The 19053-nt window shown below is 41.8% G+C and overlaps 2 pseudogenes; one reads left to right on the top strand and one right to left on the bottom strand.

Annotated features, from left to right (window-relative positions):
- Window positions 1–443: 443 nt before the first annotated feature.
- Window positions 444–2381, top strand: LOC122906149 (annotated as a pseudogene).
- Window positions 2382–5027: 2646 nt separating this feature from the next.
- On the bottom strand, window positions 5028–6371 carry LOC122906096 (annotated as a pseudogene).
- Window positions 6372–19053: the final 12682 nt, after the last annotated feature.

The raw sequence follows: 19053 nt of genomic DNA, 5'->3' as shown, positions 1-19053 counted from the left end.
TGAAATAGAGGCTAGAAAAACAATCAAAAGGATCAATGAAACTAAAAGCTGGTTCTAGAAGATGATGAACACAAACTGGCAAAAAGTTAGCTAGTCTAAGAAAAATAAGGGACATAGTACTGTACGGTGACTAATATAATAAAAAAGAATAAAAGAGGGTTATTACAATGGATAGGACAGGAATATGTAGAATCATAAAAGACTATGAATAATTGCATACCAACAAATTATATATCTAAAGGAAATGGGTACATTCCAGAAACACACAACTGACAAAGACTGACTTAGGAAGATGTAGACAACCTGAACAGACCAGTCTAGTCATCTGAGAGGCACAGGTGGAGGCTGAAGGGCAGGAAGACAGGCTTGTAGGGGAGCCGCAGATACCAGAGAGCCTGGGGTTGAGGAACACATGGGGCCTATAGGTCCCCACATTGTGACTGGCATACACAAGGAGCTCTCCTTATGGCCATTCTCTGCCCACTAATAACCAGATTAGCTCTGACCTGGCTGAGTTCCAAGAGCCCCCTCAACTTGCCTCTGTATTCATTGTGGAGCCCTGGGCACCAGGAACTTTGGAACAGTTACAGTGAGATTCCAGAAAAATGGCATCTCCACTCCATTGCTATCCCTGCCAGAAAGACAGCTCTCCCTGTGGTCCTGCCTATTTGTCTCTTTCCCCAGAGCCCAGCTGTTGGAAGATGTGCACTGGGACAATGTCCCTGCAGAGAAGGGGCAGGTCTTTCTACTACCATCTGACTAAATAGGACAAATACTGGCTCTGCCTTCACACCAGTGTGAGGAACCCCAGCCCTCAGGACATTTATCCAGGCCCCACTCCTAGCATCCTGCTCAGCCACCATTGAGGTTTTCTGAATGGTAAAGTGGACTCCAAAGTCTCTGTTATTGAAGAGAACTTGTTAGAGGACAAAGATTTGTTGAAGCCATGCCATGCTTGGAAGCTGTCCTTATGTTCTTCCTATCTTAGTCCTGTGAACTCACTGCAATTAACACTTAACTGATGTTAATCAGAGCACCATGTGCTCCCTGACCAGCCTGCCAATGTGCCTGCCCTTCCACCAGCCATGAACACAAGAAGCTCCCTACCTGATCTCACCAACCTGCACTTTCCCTGGCACTTCCCAACCCCCCAGGGCCCTGAGGAGATAGCCTACCCCAGCCTGAGTGAGGGCATCCGTACCTCCAAATTAAGACACAGCATGATCCACCTCAGGATCAGTGGGAGCCAGTGCCTGGACCAAGTTTGGGCTATGATGAGGCAGGACTTCACTCCCTGCTCAGCTACCCATCCTGTGGTCTTCCCTGAGAAATCCCAACCCCTAGGCTTCCTGGAGCAGTCCCCATCCCCATGTTCAAGGCTCTGATAGCCACCCCTCAATGTTAGCCTCCTTCCTGGGCCACCCTTCACTCTGGCTCTCTCATCCTCCAATTCCTGCCCCTCTGCTTCCTCTCCTGTGCTGGGTACCCCCCCTTACCCAGCTTCTTCCCCTGGAATCCCTTCCTGCCAACACCATGTGCCCCTCAATCTCCTGAGCTTGCCCAAAGGCCCAGCTGACACCCAAGAGCAGCTGCCTAAAAAGTTTTTGACAACAATGTCTTACACCTTGTCCTGCATCACTCAGGGTGTCCTCCTGGATACCAGCAAATTGTCCATTGACCAGAGGCTGCCTCCATATCCATGCAACCCCCCAAATTTGGTTCTGCCCACCCAGCCACCTACCCCAAAGCCTCTATAGCATTCAGCAATGTCCTTTCAGGCCTGCCCAATGTAACCTTCAGGTGGGCAGCCCCTGGGCAGCCCACCACACCGTGGGACACTATACCCACCCAGCTCAATGGGCATGAGCAAGAATTTTACCATCAGCCAGTGAGGGACTTCAGCCTGGAAAACCTGTTTCCTCACAGCGTGGTCTTTGATGACTGCTGATAGGACTTGTTTGTCCCCTGGCACGCACACACTCTGTCTCAGCAGCAAGAATGGTTTAGCATGGAGGCCCAACAACCAGCCTGATGTTGGATCCCCCAGCTTTTCTGAGGGGCCTTTATTTTTAGGGGACAAATGGCCAATTAGTGGCCTTCAGGACCTCCATGCCCTCAACCACCAGGACTTGACCCTCTGTTCCTGCCATGGCTCAGGGCCCAACATCATCCTCCCAGGAGAGTCCTCCCCAGGTTATTGTAAGGAGATTTTGGCAGCCCTGGCTGGAGTGCCTGGCTTTGAGGTGTCAGCAACCTGACTGTTGCCGGGGTTGGGGCTGGAGGAGTTGTTGCACATGGAATCACTGGGCCTGGAATGATTTCACATGCTGAGCAACCCCTATGGCTTCCTGGGTGATCCTGCTGTGGAGGACTCATTCTAAAGTCAGCATCTGCAGTGAGGAGCCTCATCAGCCTCCCTCTTCTTGGCCCTGCTCCATCACTGTTCCTTTTATCCATTCCCCTGGGTCAGGAGAGACTCTACTCTGCCCACAGAGCCTCTTTCTAACCTGAATGAGGGCACCGAAGAATGAGGAAAAGCCAGGGGTTTGTCCTGGGGATCCCTGAATTCTGCACAAGGGTTGGGTCCAGTGAAGCTCAAGGGGGGCCCAACACTTAAAACTTGTAACTCAAGAGATGGAGTAAGCAATCAAAAAACTCCCAAAAGAAAATCTCTTGGTCAAATGGCTTCACTAGTGAATTCTAATGAACATGCAATGGAAAACTAATATCAATACTCCTCATTCTTCCAGAATGTTAAGGAAGAGGCAACAGTTTCAAATATATTCTACAAAGGCAGTATTATTTTGATAGCAAACCGGAAAAGGATACCATCACAAAAAAAAAAAAAATAAATAAACCAAGCAATATCCTTGATGAATACAGATGGAAAAATTCTCAGCAAAACATTATCAAACTGAGTTCACACATTAAACAAATTAAACACCATGGCTAAATGGAATTTATCTGTGGGATGCAAAGGTAGTTGAACCTACAAAGATCAATAAGTGTAATTTAGTACATCAAGAAAATGAAAGATAAAAATCACATGATCATCTCAAAAGTTGCCCAAAGAAATTAGACAAAATATACCATTCTTTTATGACAAAAAATCTTAACAGATTGGGTATAGAAGGAACATACCTCTACATAACAAAGGCCACCTACAGGAATCCCACAGCAAACATCCTACTCAATGAAGAAAAATTGAAAGCATTTCCTCTAAGAACAGGAACATAACAAGGAAGGACACTCTCATCACCTCTATTCAGTATAGTAGCGGAAGTCCTAGCTAGAGCAATTAGGCAAGAAAAAGAAATAAAAGCCTTCCACATCAGGAAGGAAGAAGTAAAAATGTCACTCTTTGCAAATATCATGTTACATACAGAAAAATCTGCAGAGTCAATAAAACAATCTGTTGAAAGTAATCAATGATTCAATAAAGTGACATATTACAAATTGTCTTACAAAAATCAGTGGCATCCTTTTACACTAACAGTGAAGCATCAGAAAATGAAAACAGCATCAAAAGCAACAAAATAGGAATAAAAGAAACCAGAGAAGTGAAGGACCTGTACAATGAAAACTACAAGACTGAAGACACAAACAAATGGAAACACATCCCATGTTTATGATTTCAAGAATTAATACTGTTGAAATGACCATATTACACAAAGCCATTACAGAGTCAACGTGATCTCAATCAAAATACCAAATACTTCTATTTCTACAGAAATAGAAGAAATAATTCTGAAATTTGTGTGGAAGCATAGGAGACTCCAAATAGCCAAAGCAATCCTGCAAAAAGAGAGCAAACCTGGAGGTAGCACATCTTCTCATTTCAAACCATACCCCAAAGGCATAATAACAGAGTACAACGTGGTAATGGCACAAAAAGCAACATATGCACCAATAAAACAGAATAGAGAGCCCAGAATTAAATCTCAACCCATGTGGTCAACCAATAATAGGTAAGGAAGCCAAGAGCACCCAATGAAAAGGATAGTCTCTTCAAGAAATGGTCCTGGGGGAATGCCTGGCTGCCTTTGGCTCAGGTCATGATCCCAGTGTCCTGGGATTGAGTCACACATCAGGCTCCTTGCTTGGCTCCTTGCCTCTGCCTGCCACTCTGCCTGTGCTCGCTCTCTCTCTCCATCTCTGACAAATAAATAAATAAAATCTTAAAAAAAAAAAAAAAAAAAGAAAAGAAATGGTGCTGGGAACCCTGGAGAAACACAAGGAGAACAATGAACTCTTTGGATCATCTACTACTTTCAGAATATATTTTGAATGTGCAGCTAATAAATATGTACAGACATTATACAGATTATAAAAAGAAATTCAAGCAACATGTTAAGAGAGTTAAGTTCAAAGCTTTCTAATAGAAGTTCCCTTTTTAATAGTAGAAGTTCTAATATGATTTCTGTCTCCCCTCCTGCCTGTCTGATCTCTGGAGCACTCCTATTGCTGGTGCTCCCAATCTGATGCCCTCTGTTTAGAGCTCAGCTGAGCTTGGGGTGCACCTGGCTCCTGTAGGATTTGGCCACACAACCAAATGACCCTTGACAGGTGTTCTCCTATTATTGAGCTTCTGTCTCTCAAATTTACAATGAGGAAAGACTCTCCTCTGAGGATTAGAGTAAATTATTGAAATGAAGTACATAACGTTCAGAGTGAAATGGCACCTGGTGAACGGTGGGTCTGATTATTTGGTGAAGGTCAGCAGAGAGCAGGATCCTGGCCTCATGGTTTCAGCATACAGTCCAGCCTCTGCAGATAAGTTTCTCTGACAGAGACTCTGACACAGGCTGATTCCAATCAGGCTCTCAGGGTTGCTCAGGGTCTCCGTTGCTTTTTCTGCCCCAGACCTCTCTCCCTTGATGCTTTCAAGGTGAGAGGCCAAGGTGCCAGTTCTCCAGGCCTTTTCCCATAACTTGGCATTCACATCCCTTCCACCCGGATTTGCCCATTTCAGCCTTGACCTTGGATGGGCCTGACCTACATGGGACTGAGAGAGTGAGTACATTCTTTCAGGTCACACTTGCTCTCTGCAAATGATTCACTGACATCGCAGGGACTGAGGAATGCGATCGAGACACTCTGGGCACTTCTGTGACTATGTACTGAGTGAAGTCTTTCACTGATGGAGCAAAATACATAGTGTCCTGTATTTTCATACCTTTACTCTAAATGTGCTCTGAAGAATTAAGCCGTGACACATAAATGGATGTGCAATAGGTTCAAATATCTCAAATATCTTTCCTGCTGCCTGTCGATTGCTTTTAAAAATTACAGTCTCAAAAGAAAAAAAATTACAGTCCCATTAACTGGAGGTAGGTTAATCATAGTCCTATTAACTGGAGGTAGGTTAATCTAATTGCTCACTAATACTTGAAACCATCCTAAGGGGCTTTAAATCAGTATATTCGGGCAGACTAATAACGAGTTTTTCAAGAGAAGGTAGTTCATTTGGGAGTAACTCACCTTCAGTTTTAAGAGGAAAATTCTTATTTTCCCTCCCAGTTTGTCAATCATCTTCTCCACCTGACAGCAGTGGAGGAAGATGATGAGAATGAGGAGGTGCTTGAACTATCTGAATCTGTTGCACTGTCCAAGTCCGAATCCGAGTCCGAAGAGTTTAGAGAGTCCGGGGTCCCCACCGGCTCTGCCGCGCCTGGGGCGGTGACGCAGTTCCCTCCGTGAGGAGGTCCGGGCCTTGACTGTGGAGCGAATTCAGGTGGTTGCTCCTTGGCAGGCTGACCTCCTTAACCTGTCTGGTGTCCTGGGACACCACATCCGACTGCAGTGACGGCCGTGACGCTGGGACAGGTATACAGCCCCAAGACTGCACCGCCTGACCTTGGCCATCCCCCAAACCGGTGCCATTAAATTTCAGAGTTTCCCGCTGAGCCGCGGTGGCCTCAACTACTTCTAAGGTGTCACTCCAGAGGGCACTGACAGGCTCACAGCTCGCTAGGAAAAAGATAGGACCGTGCGGGTTGTAACCGCATCTGCGCCAGATTTCCCGTGTTTCTAGGGTAACTGCACCTGGACCTGCCTGGAGACACACCCCCGTCTCTTACACAGCGGCACTTCCGGGGGAGCCTACTCTGCGCTTGTTTTTCTTTTAATTTCTTATTTACTCTTTGTTAATTAGTGAGTATAATAAAATTTCTCTAAGTGTCTATATGAATGTCTTTTTCCTTATGTGCGAGTCCTTTGCCTTTTTATAGCTCAGGGCTTTGGTGGGAGTGATACCTCCTCACTTTCCTTGGAATCTCAGACATTAGAGCGGATTGCCTACTCAGAGGGTGCTGGGACAGGGCCCACTGTCACATGCACTCTGCAGCTGACCTCTGGGTGGACATCCGCATGCTCCAACTCTTGGGAGTTCCTTAAGGAATTCTCAGAGGCACCTTTGTTTTGATACTTCGGTTATGGGATGACAATCTATTGGGAGGGGCTGTGCTCACCAGAGGGGCAGATGTGTAGGCTCAGAGGATGGTGAACATTCCTGCTGTACCCTTTGATGGCTCATAGCAGGCTGCCAGGGCAAAACTCAGCCCACCAGCTAAAATAATGCTGGTTAGAGGAGGAAGGAAAATTTTGAAAGGCCAAAAGAATACTATCGTGAGTGCGTGTTTGTGTGTGTGTGCTGTCATATTCCACATCTATCCAGGTAGCAGACAAGCAAAAAACTTTACCCCGCAGTGGAAGATAACCCAGTGAACTCTTCATCTTAACAGTGTCAAAATAACTGAAGCTCTCTGCAAGCCCGAATGAGTGGTATGATATATGCAAAGTGCTGAAAGGGAAAAGAAGTTCAACCAAGAAGAATGTACTTGACAAGACTATTGTTCAGATTTGAAGGAGAGGTCAACATCTTCCTAGAGAAACTAAAGCTAAAGGAGTTTATCACCACCAAACCAGCCTTACAATAAATGTAAATCTGACTTTTTAAAAAGGGAACATGAGGGGTGCCTGGGGTAGCTCAGTGGGTTAAAGCCTCTGCTTTTGGCTCAGGTCATGGTCCCAGGGTCCTGGGATCGAATCCCACATTGGGCTCTCTGCTTGGCAGGGAGTCTGCTTCCTCCTCTCCCTCTGCCTGCCTTTCTGCCTACTTGTGATCTCTGTCTGTCAGATAAGTAAATGAAATCTTTGAAATGGAAAATGAGTGGCCAGAAATTACATAAGTAAGTTATGAGTAAAAATATGTAAAATACAAAAAAATGTAAATATGATAGCTTGTACATAAAATATGGAAGAGATAAAGAAAAAGAAAGAGAATTTTTTTTAAAAGAATGTGTTTGTTTTTTAAAAAAATTTTATTTATTTATTTGACAGGGAAAGAGAAAGAGAGAGAGCACAAGAAGTGGGAGCAGCAGGCACAAGGAGAGAGAGAGGCAGGCCGCTGAGCAGGGAGCTGGATGTAGGGCTCTATCCCAAGATCCTGGGATAACACCTGAGCTGAAGACAGACGCTTAACTAACTGGGCCACCCAGGGATGTGTAAAGATTGTGTTTAGACTCAAGTGACTGTCCAATTAATATACACTGCTATAACGCAGAATATTATATAAGAACTTCAGGGTAACTGCAAACCTAAAGCCTGTAGTGGATACACAAAACTAAAAAAAGAGAAAGCCAAACAACACTACAGAAACTCATCAATCAAAAAGAAAGAGAGGAAGATAAGGAGACAGGAACAGAGAACTACAAACAACCAGACAACAAATAAAATTTCAGTAAGGACATATGTGTCAATAATTATGTTAAATGTAAAGGGCCTAACTGTTCCAATCAAATGACAAGGTAAAGAATGGATAAATAAGCAAGACCTATCTATATGGTGCCCAGAAGAGATCATCTCAGATGTAGAGATACATGCAGAGTAAAAGCTAAGGTTGGAAAACGTAGATGCATGCGTTTAGAAGCAAAAAAATAACAACACAAACAAAATCAAAACAAAATGAAAACAACCCAGAGAAGAAATGCTTATATCAGAAAAAATGGAATTTGAAACAAGGATTGTAACAAGAGATAGAGAAAGACATTACATAATGCAAAAGGCTAAATGCAACAAGAGATATAAGAAGTCTAAGTATCTATGCACCCAACACTGAAGCATCTAAATACAGAAAGCAAATATTAATGAACATAAGGAGATGAGATGATATGGTACAGCAAGAGTAGAGGGCTTTAACCCCAAAGTACATCAATGGATAGATCATCAATGTAGAAAATCAATAAAGAAATAATGTCTTTGAATGCGAAATGAGACCATGTGGACAACACAGATGTATACAGACCATTCCATCCCAAAACAATAGAATACACATTCTATTCAAGTGTATATGGAACATCTAGAGTATATCACATGTTAGGGCATAAAACAAGCCTCAATAAATTTAAAAAGATTGAAAGCATGCCATGCAACTTTTTTTGACCCCAATGGTATGTAACTAGAAAGCAACCACAAGAAAAAAACTGGAAAACACACAAACACGTAGAGTCTAAACAACATGATACTAAACATCTAGGGATTCAACAAAGCAGTCTAAGAGAATAAAAAAATGGGATATATATATAAATATATAAATATTTATAAAAAGTGGAAACATAAAAAAACAAAAATATTCCCCTCCATATAATAAAAAACATAAAAATAATGAAAATGATGAGACAATGGTAAAAAAAATCTTTGAACACAGGGAAAGCATTTTGTTAAAATTTAAATTCAATTAGCCAATGTATAGTACATCATTAGTTTCAGATGCAGTGTTCAATGATTCATCAGTCGCATATATACCCAGTGCTCATCACATCGTGTGTCTTCTTTAATGCCCATCATCCAGTAACCCCATACCTCCACCAACCTCCCCTTCCACAACCTGCAGTCTGTGTCCCAGAGTCCAGAGTCTCTCATGGTTTGTGTCCCTCTCTGATTTATTCCCTCCCTTTGAATGAATCCATATGATAATTGTCTTTCTCTGACTGACTTATTTTGCTCAGTGTAATACCCTCTGGTTCCATCCACATTGATGTCAATGGTAGGTATTCATCCTTTCTGATGGCTGAGTAATACTCCATTGTATATATGAACCACATCTTCTTTATCCATTCATCTGTTGATGGACTTTTCAGCTCCATCCAGAGTTTTGCTATTGTGGCTATGGTTGCTATGAACACTGGGGTTCACGTTCTTCTTCTTTTCACTACATAAGTATCTTGGGGGTAAATACCCAGTAGTGCAATTGCTGGGTGGTAGGGTACCTTTATTTTCAAATTCTTGAGGAACCTCCATACTGTTTTCCAGAGTGGCTGTACCAGTTTATATTCCCACCAACACTGTAAGAGGATTCCCCTTTCTCCACATCCTCTTGTTTCTTGTCTTGCTGCTTTTTGCCATTCTAATTGGTGTAAGGAATCTCATTGTGGTTTTGATTTGTATTTCCCTGATGTCAAGTGATGTAGAGCATTCTTTCATGTGTATGCTGGCCATTTGTATGTCTTCCTTGGAGAAGTGTCTGTTTATGTCTTATTCCCATTTCTTGACTGGATTACTTTTTTTTTGGTCTTGAGTTTGAGAAGTTCTTTATAGATCTTGGATACCAGCCCTTTCTCTGATATGCCATTTGCAAATATCTTTTCCCATTCTGTGGGTTGGCTTTTAGTTTTGTTGATTGTTTCCTTTGCTGTGCAGAAACTTTTAACCTTAAGTCCCAATAGTTCATTTTTGCTTTTGTTTCTCTTGCCTTTAGAGACATGTCTTGCAAGACTTTCCTCTGGCCAAGGTTGAAGTGGTTACTGACTTTGTTCTCAGAAATTTCCGGGACGCCTGGGTGGCTCAGTTGGTTGGACGACTGCCTTCGGCTCAGGGCGTGATCCTGGAGTCCCGGGATCGAGTCCCGCATCGGGCTCCCAGCTCCATGGGGAGTCTGCTTCGCTCTCTGACCTTCTCCTCGCTTGTGCTCTCTCTCACTGTCTCTCTCTCTCAAATAAATAAATAAAATCTTTAAAAAAAAATTTCCATGGATTCCTGTCTCACATTTGGGTCTTTCATCCATTTTGAGTTGATCTTTGTGTATGGTATGCAGTTCTCTTTCTTCAGTCACATTATAAATGTATAGAAATGCAACTGATTTCTGTGCATTGATTTTGTATCCTGTCATGTTGCTGAATTGTTGTATGAGTTCTAGCAATTTTGGGGTGGAGTTTTTTGGGTTTTCTGCATAAAGTGCCATGCCAACTGGGAAGAGAGAAAGTTTGACTTCTTCTTTGCCAATGTGAACGCTTTTTATTTATTTTTGTTGTCTGATTGTTGAAGCTAAGACTTCTAGTACTATGTTGAACAATAGTAGTTGACTGGGCATCCCTGTCATGTTCCTGACCTTAAGGGAAAAACTCTCAGTTTCTTCCCATTGAGAATGACATTTGCTGTGGGCTTTTCATAGATTACTTTAATGATATTGATGTATTTTCCCTCTATCCCTACACTTTGAAGAGTTTTAATGAAGAAGGAATGCTGTATTTTGTTTTTCTTCATCAATTGGAAGGATCATATGGTTCTTGTCTTTTCTTTCATTTATGTATCTACCACATTGATTGATTTGTGAATTTTCTCAGTGTTGGTTTTGATCTCTCCTCTTTCTCATGGTTTCCTTAATTTGAGTCCTTTCTCTTTTCTTTTAAACAAAATTTTTGGGCTTTATTTATTCATTTGTGGGAGAGAGAGAGAGCCTGAGTGAGCGAGAGAGAGAACAAGTTGGGGGATGGAAGAGGAAGAAGCAGACTCCCTGCTTTGCAGGGAGCCTGATGTGGAACTCGATCCCAAGACCCTGGGATCATGACCTGAGCTGAAGGCAGTTGCTTAACTGACTAAGCCACCCAGGTGCCCATAGGTCCTTTTTTTTTTTTTAAAGTCTCGCTGGGAGATTATCAATATTAATAATTCTTTCAGTGAACCAGCTTCTACTTTCATTGATCTGTTCTACTTTTCATCTGGTTTCTATTTCACTGATTTCTGCTCTAGTCTTTTTTATGTCTCTTCTGTTTCTCTTCTCCTGCAAATATAGCTTAGTTTAAGCTGTATTTGCTGTTCTTTCTCCAGTTCTTTTAGGTGTAAGGTTAGCTTGCGTATTTGAGATTTTGCTAATTTCTGAGAGAGGCTTGTATAGAAATATAACTCCCTCTTAAGACTGCTTTTGCTGTATCCCAAAGGTTTGAACAGTGTGTTTTCATGAATTTTTCAAGTTCTTTAATTTCCTCGTTGACCCTTCATTCTTTAGTAGGATGCTCTTTAACCTCCAAGTGTTTGATTTCCTTCCAAATTTCCTCTTGTGATTGAACTCAAGATCAAAACACTGTTGTCTGAAAATATGAAGGGAATTATCCCAGTCTTTTGGTATTGCTTGGGACTTAATTTGTGACCCGGGATATGATCTGTTTGGAAAATGTTCCATGTGCACTTGAGAAGAACGTGTATTCTGTTGCATTAAGGTAGGTTTGTTGCCAGCTTAATGTTTCTACCTAATGTGTCTAAAGGTTAAGAACCGTTTGTCTTGAGCTGCTTTCAGGATTTTGCTTTCATCTCTGAAATTTGTAAGCTTCACTATTACATGTTGGGGTGTGGATCTATTCTTCTTGATTTTGGAAGGGTCCTCCCTACCTCTTGGACTTGAATACCCATTTCCTTCCCCAGATTAGGGAAGTTCTCAGCTATGATTTGCTTAAATATAACTTCAGGCCCTCTCTTTCTCTTTCTTCTCTCCAGGGACCCCCAAAATTCCAATATTGTTTCATTTGATGGCATTGCTGATTTCTCAGTCTCCCCATTTCTCAAAGTCCTTTAGTTGTTCTTCTCTCTTTTCCTCAACTTCTTTCCTTTCCATCAACTTGTCTTCTATGTCACTTACTCTCTCTTCTGGCTTATTTACCCTAGCTGTTCAAACATCCAGTTTAGACTGCATCTTAGTTAAAGCATTTTAAATTTCGACCTGATTGGATTTCATTTTGGCACTAAGAGACTGTCTAGTGTCTTTTATTCATTTTTTCAGGCCTAGCCAGTAACTTTAGACTTATTATCCTGAATTTAATCTCCAACACTTTACTTATATCCATATTGATTAGATCCATGACAGCATTAACTCTGGTTCTTTCTTTTGTTGTGGATTTCCCCTTTTAGTCATTTTGTTCAGAGAAGAATGGATGAACAAGTGAAATAAATAAAAAATATCAACCATGATCCATGTGAAGTACACACCAGACAAATCCAAAGAGGTCAAAACCAAAAAGAAAAGAAAAAGAAAGAAAGAAAAAAAAAGAGAGGAAGAAGAGACAATATAATTTCCCAGATGGACAAAATGGGTGTATGTCCTGGGTGTATTTTAGTCTGTTTGTTAGAAGACATTAAATCCCAAAACTGTAAAGAAAGCAAAACTTATATTCACACAGAAATAAAATAAATATAATGAATGGAAGCCAAAAAGGCAGAATATATTGATAAAATGTAAGTGTGAAAAATGGAAGTTAGAAAAAGACTTAAAAAATTGAGGAAGACACAAAAAAATGAAAAGATATTCCATGCTCATGGATTAGAAGAACAAATATTGTTAATATGTCTATGCTGCTTAGAGTGATCTACACATTTAATGCAATCCATGTCAAAATGCCATCAACTGATAGAGGGGGACAAAATGGCAGAGGAGTAGGGGACTCCATTTCAACTGATGCCCTGAATTTAACACCCATGAAATTTAACACCCATGAAATCAGCCTGAGATGTACATGTCTGGATCTCTATGGGGACAGAGGATCTCCAGTTGAGAGGTACAAAGGATGGAGTTGTGATTGTGCAGACCAAAACCAGGGGATAAACAGAAGGGGAGGGGCCCACCAGAAGTTACCCACTGGAAAGTAAAACAATATCGCAGTGCAAAAAGATCCAGCACCTGGGGACCAGTGATAGTTTGCAGATGGGTAATGGTGGGACAGAAAGGGCCCAATATAACAGCACTCGAACAGAATCCAGGAGCTTATGGGGAGATTGCTGGACCAGGGAAAGCACTTGTGAAGATATGTGCCTGTGGACCTGGGGGGCTGGCCTTCGAGCAGGCAGCTTCTGCAGCTGCCACACTCGCCCAAACAGACTGGGATCACTCATGGTCTTGGTGGCACAAACATGCAGCCAGGAATACTTTACCCAGCATGGCTATCATTCAGAACATATGTGGTGACAAAGAGCTTCCAGGACAGGCAGAAACTGAAAGAATATTGACCACTAAGCCAGCCCTGCAAGAAATATTAAGGGCGATTCTATAAAAGGAGAAAAACCCCAAGAGTGATATAGAACAGAAGTATACAGAGGCAGTTTACAGAAACAAGGACAGGAAGCATGATGACAATAAAATCCCATCTTTCAATAATCACTTTCAACACAAATGCCCTAAATGCTCCCATAAAATGGCACAGGGTTGCAGATTGGATAAAAAGGACCCATCCACATGCTTTCTATCAGAGACTCATTTTGAATTTAAAGCTAAATGTAGACCAAAAGTGAAGGGATTGAGAACCATTTTTCATGCCATCGGACCTCAAAAGAAAGCTTAGGTAGCAATTCTCATATCAGACAAATTAGATTTTAAGCTAAGGACTTAGTTAGAGATACAGAAGGATAGTATATCATTCTTTTTTTAAAAAATATTTTATTTACTTATTTGACAGACAGAGATCACAAGTAAGTGGAGAGGCAGGCAGAGAGAGAGAGAGGGGAGAAGCAGACTCCCTGCTGAGCAGAGAGCCCGATGTGGGGCTCGATCACAGGACCCTGAGATCATGACCTGAGCTGAAGGCAGAGGCTTCAACCCACTGAGCCACCCAGACCCCCCAACAGTATATCATTCTTAAAGCATCCAACAAGAGGATCTAACAATTGTAAATACTTATGCACCCAACATGGGAGCATCCAACTACATAAGCCAAATGTTACCCCAAAATTAAAAAGTATATATTGATAATAACACCATAATAGTAGGAGACCTCAACACTCGACTCTCAGCAATAGACAGATCATCTAAGCAGAAGAGCAAAGAAGAAACGAGAGCCTTGAATGACACACTGCACCAGATGAACCTCATAGATATATACAGAAAATTCACCTGAAACAACAGAATACTCATTCTTCTCAAGCACACATAGAACTTTCTCCAGAATAGACCACATACTGGGTCACAAATCAGGTCTCAACCAATACTAAAAGACTGAGAAGATTTCCTGCATATTCTCAGACCACAATGCTTTCTTTGAAACTGGAAGTCAGCCACAAGAAAAAGTTTGGAAAAAATTCAAACACTTGGAAGCTAAAGATCATCCTGCTTAAGAATGTTTGGGTCAACCAGGAAATCAAAGATGAATTTAAACAATTCATGTAAACCAATAAGAATGAAAACACATCATTATAAACCTATGGGATATGGCAAAGGCAGTCTTAAAGGGGAAATACATAGCCAAAGAAAGTCTCAGAAAAATAGGAAAATCTCAAATTTACCACCTAACTTTACATCTTAAGGAACTGAAGAAAAAACAAGTGAAGCCTAAGCCACACAGGAGAAGAGAACTAATTAAGATTAGAGGAGGGATCAATGAATTAGAAACCAGAAATGCCAAGAGCAGATCAACAAAACTAGAAGCTGGTTCTTTGAAAGAATTAATAAGATCAATAAACCACTGCTAGACTTATCCAAAAGAAAAGAGAAAGGACCCAAATGAATAAAATTGTGAATGACAGGGGAGAGATCACAACTAACACCAAGGAAATAGAAACAATTATTAGAGATTATTAACAACAAACACATGCAAATAAATTAAGCAATGTGGAAGAAATGGATGGCTTCCTGGAAACCTATGAACTACCAAGACAGAAACAGGAAGAAATTGACAATGTGAAGAGACCAATAGCCTGTAACAAGATCGAAGCAGTGATAAAAAACCTCCCAAAAAAGAAGAGTCCAGGACATGATGGATTCCCTGGGTAATTCTACCACACATTCAAAGAAGAAATAATACCAGTTCTCCTGAAGCTGTTTCAGAAAATAGAAACAGAAGGAAAACTTCCAGACTCATTCTGTGAGCCCAGCATTGCCTTGATCCCCAAACCAGGCAAAGACCCCATCAAAAAGGAGAATTTCAGACCCACATCCCTGATGAATATGGATGTCAAGATTCTCAAAAAGATCCTACCTAACAGGATCCAACAGTACTTAAAAAGAGTACATTAAAAACAGTATATTAGAAGATTATCCATCAGGACGAGGTGGGTTTTATCCCTGGGATGCAAGAGTGGTTCAACATTGGCAAATCAATGTGATAGAACACGTTAATTAGAGGAGAGGGAAGAACCATATTGTTCTCTCAATTGGTGCAGAAATAGCATTTGACAAAATATAGCATCCTTTCCTGATTGAAACTTTTCAGAGTATGGGGATAGAGGGAACATTCCTCAATTTTATAAAAACCGTTTATAAAAAGCCCACAAAGAATATCATTCTCAATGGGGAAAAGCTGAGATCCTTTCCCTTAAGATCAGGAACACAAGAAGGATGCCCACTATCCCCACTGTTGTTCAACATAATACTAGAAGTTCCAGCCTCAGCAATCAGACAACAAAAGGAAAGAAAGGGTATTTAAATTGGCAAAGAAGTCAAACTTTTTCTCTTCACAGAGGATATGATACTTTATACGGAAAACCCAAAAGACTCCACTCCCAAATTACTAGAACTCATACAGCAATTCAGTAATATGACTCTGGCAAACAGTATGGAAGTTCCTCAAAATGTTGAAAATAAGAGTTACACTCTGACCCAGCAATTGCACTACTGGGTATTTATCCCAAAGATAAAAACATAGTTACCCAAAGGGGCACGTGCACCCCGATGTTTATAGCAGTAATGTCCACAATACCAAACTAGGGAAGGGCCTAGATGTCCGTCAACAGAAGAATGGGGAAAGAAGATGTGCTTGATATATCTATATCTATATCATCTATATCTATATTCATCTATCTATATATCTACACACACACACACACACACACACACTAGAATATTATGCAGCCAATAAAAAAAAGAAATCTTTCCATTTGCAATGACATGGCTGGAACTAGGGGGTATTATGCTAAGAGACATAAGTCAATCAGAGAAAGACAACTATTGTATTATTTCGCTGATGTGTGGATTTTGAGAAACAAGGCAGAGGATCATGGGGGATGAGAGGAAAAAATGAAATAAAATGGGATGAAACCAGTGAGGGAGACAAACCATAAAAGACTTTTAATCTCAGGAAAAAACTGGGGGTTCCTGGAGTGGTGGACACTGGGAGGGATAAGATGACTGGGTGGTGGACATTGGGGAGGGTATGTGCTATGGTGAGTGATGTGAATTGTGTTAAGACTGGTGAATCACAAGCCTGTACTCCTGAAACAAATAATACATTATATGTTCATTAAAAAAGACTTAAAGATGTGAGGGTGATCTGACTGCAGCATCTGTCACCCCATTGTTCACCAGGGTTGATTCGACTGATCTGGCTAGCTAGGCAGGTGTCCCCTTTCTCCCTCACCACTCCATGTACATCCCTCCCAAAGTTGTGCACGCAGTCAAAGAGGATGACCTTTCCCAATAGAGGAGAGGACCGCTCTTGTGTCAAGGGTATACAAGTAGCTGCGCTCCCCTGCTAGAACCTCCAACAAGCTCTCAAGGTCCATTTGTAGAAGAACCTAGGGTAGTCAAGCTTCCAACACCCCAGACACACCCAAATGAGGCTCTGCACGTGGCAGTCTGCCTTAAAAAAAAAAAAAAAAGGCAAAAACAAAGGATCAATAAAGAAACTAATTGAAAGGGAAATAAAATAAATAAGAAAAGGAAAAATTTTAAATGAAAGATAAACAAATCATGAAAAAAGAAAAAACACCTTAAATTCTCTGTATTATTTTCCTCTAGTCCTAGAGTTTTGCAGTCCTGTGTGCTCTGTAAACTTGTTGTTCCCAGTTGTTTCATCTGGTCTTCTGGGGAAGGGGCCAGCTGCCCTGAATCTCGGGTGCCTTTGCCTGGGCAGAATTGCACAGCCCCTTGTCAGGGGGCTGGACTTGGGCTGAGCTGCTATTGATTGCTCTATGTGGCTTTTGTTTCCCAGAGGTGTTCTGCGTCTCTCTAGAGGATGAAAACAAATAAGGCCTTGCCTGATCTTGAGTCCTGGTGCCAAGAGATGGCAGTCCCCTCTCTTCACTAAACCCTCTGGGATAAGTAGTCTTCACTTTTGTGTGTGCCAAAGTCTAAAGACTCCTGTGGTGTGTGCTTGCTCGGATCATATTAGCAGAATGCAAAAGCTCCCTGAATTTCTGTCCTTTGTGGTCCCCACACAGAGAGTGGTCACCCAGTCATGCACTCCTTCATGCTGTCCTTCCTGGGGAATGCATATGGCTACAGGTTTTCTGTCCTTTGCAGTACCCCTACACTCTGAGGGATTGCCCAATTGTGCACACTCCTGTGCCATCCCTGCTGGAGGAAGTCACAGGGCTGCCACTTTTCTCTCCTTTGCAGGACGCCTGTAGGAGTGCTGTCACCAGATCACGCTGCAGTTCATGGTTTATGGTGAACTGAGTTGAGGGTCCTCTCCCGGGTTTGCTGACCCTCACTGCTTTCTTCATTCCAATGCTTAGGAACTCTGTCTGCTCATGCATCCCTGTTCTTTCTGTGACCCTGGAGATTCTAAGACCACACTGTCACACCTAGGATTCTGCCCTGCTTCCAACCTGAGCACCTTTCAGGCACGGATGTCTCTCATTGGAGCAGATTTATAAAGGTTCTAATATTGGGCTCTGGGGCTATATCACTTTCTAGTAGATAATTTACAGAGGCTCCCTTCCTCCACTGATTATCTTCTGAGATATCCCCTCAGATTCTCCAGATGTCCTACTTTGCAAAAAGTAGTCGCTTTTTGGTTTGTAGAATTCCCGTAATTCTTTCCTTACATCTCAGTTTGAATTCATAGGTGTTCAGAATGATTTGATAGTTATCTACCTAAATTCTGGGGACCAGATAAAATGAGGTCACCTACTCTTCTGACATCTTGCCTCCCTCCCCAAAATGCAAATTCTATAATCCATGCAAGAAGAGGTGACTTATATCATACATAATGAATTAACAGATCTTGTTCAGTCCTAGGTCACACATTGTGCAACACAGGTTTCCCTTCCCTGTATTTACATAAACTAAGTCACCATCCACTGCACACACATCCACCGTCTTAGTGTTCATAAACACAAGTTTCCAATTTCACATCAGGTATTGGCAGTCCATCCCCTTCAGCAACCAATCCAAATCCCCTTCAGCAACAAATAATGATTGATCAGAACTATCAAGATCTTACGGCACCTGGGCTGCTCAGTTGGTTAAGCATCTGACTCTTGGTTTCAACCCAAGTCATGATGTTCCAGGTTGTGAGATGGAGGCCTGTGGTGGCTCCATGGTGGGTGTGGAGCCAGCTTAGCTGTATGGATGGATCCTCCAGCATGGGGATTTTCTTCAGCTCTAATGATAAAGAAAAGCTCTAAAGATGCACAGTATTACTACTAGGAGAAAAGGTAGTTGCTGTAACTGACATTTCTGTAGAGTCACAGACGGATGAGATGTGGAGGGAGCAGCTTCCTAGTGAGACTGGATTCACTTTTGCACCTGGGAAACCAGGGTATTAAGAAGAGATCAGGGGGATACCTTAAAAGAAAGGCAAGTCAAAGGACTGTAAGCCTGCATTATTGCCATAACCTTGCTATAGACTTACTGATAAACATCATTATTTTGACTCTCTGTATATAATTCTGTGTAAAGCCACAAAATTATTTTCCATACTTGTCCACTTCCTCACTGCATACTACAACAAAGGACCCTTCTGCTCAAAGACCCAACGGAGTAGTGTGTAAGCATTTTGAGGCATAATTTTGAAAACACCATTAAGGCTTACTCTTCTCAACAAAGTATTCTGTCCCCTTAAAAATATAAGGACT

The sequence above is a fragment of the Neovison vison genome, chromosome 1 (genome assembly GCF_020171115.1).
Source record: "Neovison vison isolate M4711 chromosome 1, ASM_NN_V1, whole genome shotgun sequence".
NCBI lineage: Eukaryota > Metazoa > Chordata > Mammalia > Carnivora > Mustelidae > Neogale > Neogale vison.
This window is presented reverse-complemented; position numbering and strand designations above follow the sequence as displayed.